We start from the raw sequence: 8,997 nt of genomic DNA, 5'->3' as shown, positions 1-8,997 counted from the left end.
AATTTGAATAATAAACATTATATGTTATAGATATAATTGGGATTTATACCAATCTGCTATTTCATACTTTCAAAATGGTTTACCTCTTTACTTTATTCTCATAAACTATAATAAAGAGTTACACAGAAAATATACAAACATTGATAATCTTAACATAAATTGCATGTAAAAAAAAACATTGTACATTTATATAAATCTACTAAGTTAAATAATCAAATTAATGTGAATAATATTAACTCTCCAAGCTGAAATTAATGTGAATAATATTAACTCTCCAAGCTGAAATTAATGTGAAAAATATTAACTCTCCAAGCTGAAATTAATGTGAAAAATATTAACTCTCCAAGCTGAAATTTTCATTATGAAAAGAAAATTATGTTAGTTTTGAAGCATTAAATCCAACTATGGCAAACGGCAACTTAATCATCCCAGAACAAGTTTGACAGAGAAAGTTCGGTTACAGGAGTTTATTAAATAGAACTTCTTACATTTTAAATATGCTAAATAGTGCTTCAATAAAATAAAAAAAAGTATTTGTAATTGCGTTACATATTACTTTCAATATCGTTACATATAAATAATTTTGAAACAGACTATACAACTTCATAGTCGGAGACCTCTTATTTTTTTTTGTGTGTGCTTAATTAACTTATTAATAATTGGGGTAATTGAAAGTGGGCAAACCAGGATTAAACCATCTTTGATTGACAATAGGTTACTCCTTGAAACGGTTTAATCTAAATATAAACAGTATTGTATACAAAAAGTAATGAAAACCAAAACTATCGGAATAGAAATCTGAATCCATCACCGAGAGGTTCATAACAATCATTGCCTTTAACACTTATAAAATAAATTATGTAAGGATTCGACAGTAGAATTTTTAGGGTTGGCAGAAGGGGCTTGGAAACATTTCAAAATAAATGTTTTGACCAAGACTTTTTGGAAAAATAAAGTTAGATCTAGAAGATTGTTAAAAATATTTTATCCTTTCAAATACCTCTGATCCGAACATTGTGCTTTTACATCTATGAAAATTAATCATTTGAATATTGTAAAATATGAATAATTAATTCGTTAACATTTTTGATCCGCAGATATCTTTCCAGCCCTCTCCTCAAATTCAATTGGTCGTTCACAACTACATGTTATTTACAAGCTTGAACGTTTACCAACTTTATTACAATCACAGATTTCACACATGATAAAGTAATAAAACTTGCACAATTTTAACCAACATATTAAATATCCAAATCATTTTAAGAATTGATATGTTGACATGTTCATGACCTATTTCAGTTAAAAAGTTTCTTGTTAATTTCCCAGAAGCAACTCTGTGGATTTCCGAGACTACATATATATAATATTCAATTTTGCCCTAAACTGAAAGAGAAGCACCATGTTCAGAAATATACGTATACTAAGATTGATCTAAATGTTATAAATGTTCAATAGTAATACATGTATACAGGGATTTGGTATATAGTCCTCGTAGCTGTTATTTCTATGCACCATATATGTTGTTGTCCAGTGCTTTACTAATCCATCAATCTCTTCATTACTCTGAATTCCTCAACGACAAAGTAACTTTCGTTGTACTTAAAACTTTTGATCGATTATGTATAACTATTCTTGAACCTTGAAGTATCCTTTATGGTAATGCGATGGGATGGATGCATTATAATGAGTTCCATGAATTAATTCCTTATTTGATTACAATTACTTTTGATATAAAATCTCAATTTTAACCCTAATCGTTTTCATTTCGTGCAGGGAAATCTTTCAAACACTACAGTAACTTTTTTGCAAAAATTACAACTTTTCATTAGCTGTCAGCTTTCTCTTTAATTAATAGCCATGTCTTCAAAATCAAATATCAGAGCTTGTTATTACATTTAAATTAATTTACTGATCTATTGTTAGAAGAGCAATAATTGTAGTTTTTTGAATCTCTTGTTTATTTCGTTCTATACTTTTTTCTATTACATGTTTTAAAGTTGGTCTTGTTCCCTAATGTTACAGATTAAATTTTAGAACATTAAAGATGTTGTGGAAGACAACACGACCTTAACAGTTATCAAAGATGTCATTTTCAAAGCTCTGGTTCACCTTAAAATCAGTCAAATACGAGTCGAGTATGTTGTCGACAATCTTATCATAAAAAAAACTCGAAAAAAACATCAATGAGAGTTACATCTGAGACTGCTGGTAGTGAAATTGTCAAAACGGTTTGGTTGATTTTAGATAACATAATTACCCAAACTGGTAGGCAAAATATTGGAAATAGTCAAAAGGAATGCCGATCGTAAAAAAGTGGGTCAATATAACAAATGACAAAACGGAAAGTCAGATTAACCGCAAAGGCTCCCACTTTAAATTCTGAGATGGTCCATCTGCGCAGCTAAACGACAGAAAGACAAGATAAAAAAAAACTTTGAGACAGCCCTACATGGTCAGTCATCCTTGACGGGAAATGCCATTAACTCCCATTTTATTTTCTGTCGCATAGCTGACTGCATGCTTTTGCAGACTTAGAAGCCCAAGCTTAGATAACGTTATTTAGTTTGTATAATTTGTTTGTGTATTTATTGTTTTGTACATCTATTAGTACGCTGTACTTTTATAGTTTATATTACTTTAGAGTCTTTTCTTTGTACATTAAGACTTGTAACATGGATTTGGATGAACATATGAATCCAATTACTGGAGACGACGCTGGTGGATTAGAGATTAACACTCAAATAATGCCTGTAACTTCGATACCATGCTAGAGCAATAACCTAAACGCGATCTTAGTTCCTAATATGCCTGTTCCATTCTCTGTTAGTGTTACTCATACAATTACACGCCCTATAGACACTATGATATCTACAATTACGACTCCAAATTATTTAACTGGGCTGAACGCTGAACAGGTGAATACTTCGCAAAGTAAACGTCGAGTTTGTACTCCTCCCAGTTCAGATTTCGCTAGGTGGCCAAAACGTCTTGGTATATGCTTTATCCTCTTTATGGATATTGAGGTGACCCTTTTATGAAACCTACCCGTGCAAAACCACCTGCCAGTGTTCCTAGTAGTATCCCCAGGTGCAGTGTGGCAGTTACAAATGTTTCTGAATGATTTTAAGAAGCCTTTTTCTTCTCAATTTTAGAGTTTTCTTCTTGGCTTGAATCTTCTAGGACAGATTTAAGTTCCTCCTTTTTTCTGAATCTTATGAAGATCCAGGAGGATGATACTCTTTCGATTGCTTCAGGCTCTTTCTCAAGATAAACAAATTGCCTCCTCTTACTTCTACTTCTTAGAGGAGTCATACTCCTCTTGTGTCTGAAGAACAGCTTAGTTTAAGAGTAATCAAGGGAACCAAGGTTATAGCGGTAATCAAAAGAATATAATCCAGGGACAAAGACCAGACATGGAAAACAGACATATACAACAAAGAACATAAAGTAACTAAAATCATACATACAAAGTAACAAAAGTAAATGAGCAACTCGGACTCCACTAAAACTGGGAGCATGGACCACGTGCACCGATAGGGTAAGCGTCCTCTGCTTTTCTAGAAACACCCGCCGAGTTGCTAAAAAAAAGTCAAGTTCGGGGTAGACAAACGATGGAATGAAAACTTAGGATAGTTTAAAGTACAGTGCTATTTTCTTTTTGAGAGAAAAGACGCCGATGAATTAACCTTTTCCACCTAGAGGTAAGAAGAATGCTTTTTCTTTTGATGCTTCTCGTGGTCTTTCTAAGGAATCCACAACTTTTAATTAGTGCTTTCTCGAGTCTAAGCATGTTCTATCAGCATTTCAGACAGTGAAGGACAAGCTGAATGAATCATTGGTTGACGTTCCTATTTCTAATAACTTAAATTTTCCTGGTTTTTGTGACGCATTTTTTCTAGTTTATCCAGTAATAAAGATTATGAGGTTGACGGTTCTTCCATAGAAAAGACAGCTCCTACCAGTGATAAGTCCTCTGCTTCCTCAATTTCAATGGGGGGAAGACTCAATCGGGAAAAATCATTCAAGATTCTTGAGTGTTTTCAATAATTCGGGGGTGGGGGGGGGTGTTGCTCCTACAGTTTCAACCTCCTCCGCCTCTGTCTGTAACCCCTATCAAATGAAGGAGCACATCAACCTGTCAGAGATGAGAGCAATACTTCTTGCATTATTTCACTTCAAGGAGGACCTTGCTCACAAATTTGTGAATCTGGCTTCATACAAATCAACATTTGTAGCTTATCTTCATATCTCCAGAATCAGGGAGGCACTCACAGTTACAACCTATTTTCTCTATGCAAAAATTTCTTGTACTTCGTGCTCAGTTTCAGATTCGCCTTGTCATTTAATGCATTCTCAGGTCATCACAATGTATTTTGCAGAGAGCCTACATGTATCAAGGTCATTAGCTCCTGTTAGTTCCTCCGAGTGGGAACTCTTAATTATCTTTGTCTACAGCGGGGTCGTCCTCGTGTGGGCCTATTTGCGACTTCTTTGAATAACAGACTTTTGTGGATTCACATTTTTTGCAGATATATCTCTCTTGGAAAAGACTGTTTGCCTACACATTTCCCAGTCAGATTTCTTTCCTTGTTTCTTCAAAAGATCAGTCGAAAGTCTTGATGGATCATTCTTATTGCTCCAGCTTGGCCAAGGCCGGTAAAGGTTCACATATCGTCTGCTACTGTCTTGCGCAAATCCGCCCCTCTCACCTCTGCAACCAAATCTGTTGTCTTGGTTCAAAGGAAGAACTATGCACCCTCATCCTGAAAACCATCTTCACGCATGGTTACTCTGCTGGAAGGCCTCCGTCTGAAAGGCTTTCTGAAGGAACTTCAATACGCATCTCTTAGGCTCTAACGAAGACAGTCTACAAAGACCGTCTATGATACTAAGTGGTCAATCTTTAGTGATTGGTGATCAAAAATAGATACAATCAATGTCTCTGTACATCAGTTTGTTGATTTTCTTGTTTCTCTTTTCGGACAAAAGTCCCGTCCACCATTAAGGGTTACAAATTTTCTATATGTAGAACTCTCACTCTCATTATATCTGGTGGACCATCTGATTTCTCTCACAATGATCATATAAATTATTTGTTTATAAATTTTGACCTTGAAAGACCAAGACATAAAAAAAAGTTATTCCTCAGTGGAATCTGGTTTGGTTCAGTCTATCCTAAAACTTTCGCCTTTTGAATCTGCATCTGAGGTTCGTCTCAAATTTGTTACTAACTTATGTTCGTTGTTGTGTATGTCTGTTTTCCATGTCTGGTCTTTGTCCCTGGATTACATTCTTTTGATTAACGCTATAACCTTGGTTCCCTTGATTACTCTTAGCCACGGGTAGATGGGGAGGTGAAGTGCATGCTTTTTCTACTACAGAAGCCTATTTGCGTTGTAACATTCATCAGTCCTCTGTTACTTTGTTAACATATCCCCTTTTGGGTAAAACGCAGCTTCCTAGCAAAGGTTAAAACATATCATTATTGCAGCACTTCGTTCTGATATACATGGTTCTGATTTACTTTGTATATTACGGATTCTTTGAATCTTAATTATGAGAATTTTGTAAAGAAAAAATATTCAAAAACAACTAGTAACATACAGGCATCATAGAAACAAAACAAAACATCCCAAACTCAACTAAAAACAAAAAAATAAATCGAAATCTAGGATCATTCAATAGATTCGCTTGATAAGTATGTACACTAAACCAAGCTTTTGTACCGTTTACTAGGCACAGTTGATATTAAAGTACATTCAAACATATTTTAAGTGATGACCAGGTAAATTTGAAAATAATGTACCCTCAAGTACGCTTTTGTATTGGAAAACCTGATATCCAAGTTCACTCAAACTCGTTTTTTTCCGAAACAGTTGGTATATTTTCGCGTTTTACCCTAAAGACGCTCTTCCATAGAAACGCAAGTCACCAAATCGCAATTTTGTTTCCCGTTGGCCAAATACTGATAACTAAGTGGCGTTCGAAAGAAAAAGTAGAACGAACAAAATTTTACCGTGTCGGTTATCTTTTTGTAAAGATAGTACTTGTTAGTACTTGTTATCTGACCTAATTCAATTGATTATTATGTACACTCAAACGCGCGTTTAACTGTTGATCTGGTACAACTGATGATTATATATGCATTTTTCACTGTTGATCATGTAAACTTGATAAAACAATGTAATATACACTCACCCAAAAAGGCTTTTTTTACGGTTGACCTGGTTTCATAATAATAATAAACGCTCAAACGCGTCTTATACAGTTGACATTATGTACTCAAACACGATTTTGTACTGATGACCAGGTACACAAGATATACCCAAATAACAGGATACTATTATGACGAGCTAACAAAACAAGGCGAGACTGATTATGGATTGTGCAAGGTTAAAGTACTCGGTTTATTATTGTGCAGCACGTCGACCTATTGTATTGTATTCATACCAAACACAACTTATATTTTGTGATGTATACTTTGTTCATTCTTAATTGAAAAGGATTTCCCATTGTGCAACCCTTTTTTTAAAACATGTCTTACAAAACGTATCTGAGAAAGAAGTATTCAGTGTAATCGATTATTGTCTTGCTTCTGGGAGGATTTTTTTTCAGAATTTAAAGAAGACTTATTTGCATATGAATAAATACTGGATTGACTTTAAGAATTTATACATAATTTGAGAAGTTGAGATTGGTATTTACAATGGAGACAATAGGAATTTTTCGCTATATTGTAGATCCATTTTTAGCTCACCTGGACCAAAGGACCATCTGAGCTATTGCCATCAATTGGCATCGTCTTCGTTGTTAACAATATTTCAAAACTCTTTGCCTCTGATACTACTAGACCCATAAAAAACAAACTTGGTATGAATGTTCCCTAAGGTATACTTAGTATGAGGGTAAGTCTCGTCATGTGACTCCGTGAGGTGGTGAAAATTGATCCTCGTCTATCATTCAAATGCATGAGATTCGTCAAGCTATATCTTTTAGTGTAAAAATGACAAATATCTAGATCTACATGATAAAAATGTTTAGAAAAGCATGAAATTTAAGATTTTGCATCGTAATGCAGCTTTTCGAGATCCCGGACGTAAACAATAAAATACAGATCGATCTTCGGTCTTCAGTATGTTCTACATCGGAAATAAAACTAGAACAAGACTTTCAAACCCTATTCTGCATAGAACTAGTATAGAGATTTTTTATCCCGTATATCCGCAGAACAGCGAGGTTTGGCCAATTTATGACGGGATAAACGTGTTCAGCATGATTAGATTTATGCGATCAAATGTTCTTGAAAATCTGTAAAGCCATGTAGGAGTTATCGCCCTTTATGGACAATTTTGGCCATTTTTATCGTTATTACTTTCGAAAACATCTCCTCTGCCACTACTGGACCAATTAAAACCAAGCTTGGTATAAATATTCCTTAAGGTATACTGCATAGAACTGATGTTGGGATTTGTGTTCCGTCGACGAACATGGCCACCATTATTATAGAACATAGAGGTCAGACAACAGTTTTTCGCATATATCGACAAAAAAAAGTCAATTCTGACACGTGTAAAAGTGTTCAGCATGAATAAATTTATCGGTAGACTAACCTTCGTGAAAATTTGTTAAGCCATGTTGGAGGTACTGCCCTTTTTCACATTTTTTACTATTTTTAATGTTATTACTTTCAAAATTCTTCTCTTCTGATACTGCTGGACCAATTAGAACCAAACTTGGTATATATTCTGCCTTGAAATGATGTGGTGATTTTTGACATGTTGAAAGCATGGCCACTGTTACCAAAAATAGATAATATGGGTCATATGGCAGTTTTTTCGTATATATCTCCAAAACCGTTAGGTTAAGCCAAATTTTGATGTGAAGGTAAAAATGTTCAGCATGAGGAGATCTATCTGTGGTCAAAATTTCGTGAAAATCTGTTATGCCTTGTTGGAGTTAATGCCTTTTTTTACTCTTCTTTGTGGTTATTTTTTGTTTTATTACTGTCGAAACAAGACAGAATTTAATAGAAGTTGATATGATTGTTCCTTTATGCATGATCAAGGTGATTTTTTATCCATGAAAAAACATGGCCCCTTTTATAAAAAATTAGGTAGCTTAACAAGCCAGGTAAGCAGAACAGGCTCTTTAGTGCCTCCAGTTACATTGATTTTCCTTTATACCTTGTAAGCAAACAATGCTGATGGGTAAATTTAGTTTGCAAAATAAATCTTAAAACTTTAAAACAGATAAAGCATGATTTGTTTGGGTGCTAATTTTATTTTATCTCTGTAGACTTTTTAGGCTGTTTTACTCTGTTTTGTAAATATTTTGTTATTCTGATACATTGCCCCATTTCCACTTCCTTATTCTATACTCAACAATAAAAGAAATGCACCACTTTCCTTTCCTAATTCAGATGCATATGCATCCAGAAAATATCTGATATGTAATGAAAAAAAAAGAACCCATTTGATCACATTTTGTGAAAATGAAGATTTTCCCAATTTTCAATTTTGAATTATTTAATTAATTTTGTTTTATTTTCATTATCATTCTTATAAAAAAAAAATTTATTGTCTTGTTGCTCTAAATCATCCTGTCTTACTGGTTGTAAACAGATAGATAACGAATGTCAAGCATTGCAGTTTGAAAGTGAAGAAAGATGTTAAGGATTGTGAAGAACAATTTTACTTTTCAACAATTTCAACAAAGCTGCAGCTTTTACAAAAATATCAGAAGACAAATTTTCACAACATTGTACATTTATAACACCTAGAAATAAGCAAACTCAAACCTACATGAAAGTTACAAAAGTATTGGAGCAACCCAGACTCCACTAAAAACTGGGTGCATTGATCAGATGTAATGGTAGGGTAAGCATCCTAGAATTACAGGTTAGTTAAAAATTAAGCATTAACAATTTGTAGGTAGATATAGCTACCTGTGTGACTTGAAACCTCAATGAAGGACAAATAAATAGAGTAATACAAAAAA

Source organism: Perna viridis, chromosome 7 (assembly GCF_037379345.1).
Source record: "Perna viridis isolate PV_CMFRI_1.1 ecotype Kerala chromosome 7, ASM3737934v1, whole genome shotgun sequence".
NCBI classification, from domain to species: Eukaryota; Metazoa; Mollusca; class Bivalvia; order Mytilida; family Mytilidae; genus Perna; species Perna viridis.
Note: the sequence above shows the minus strand (reverse complement) of the source record.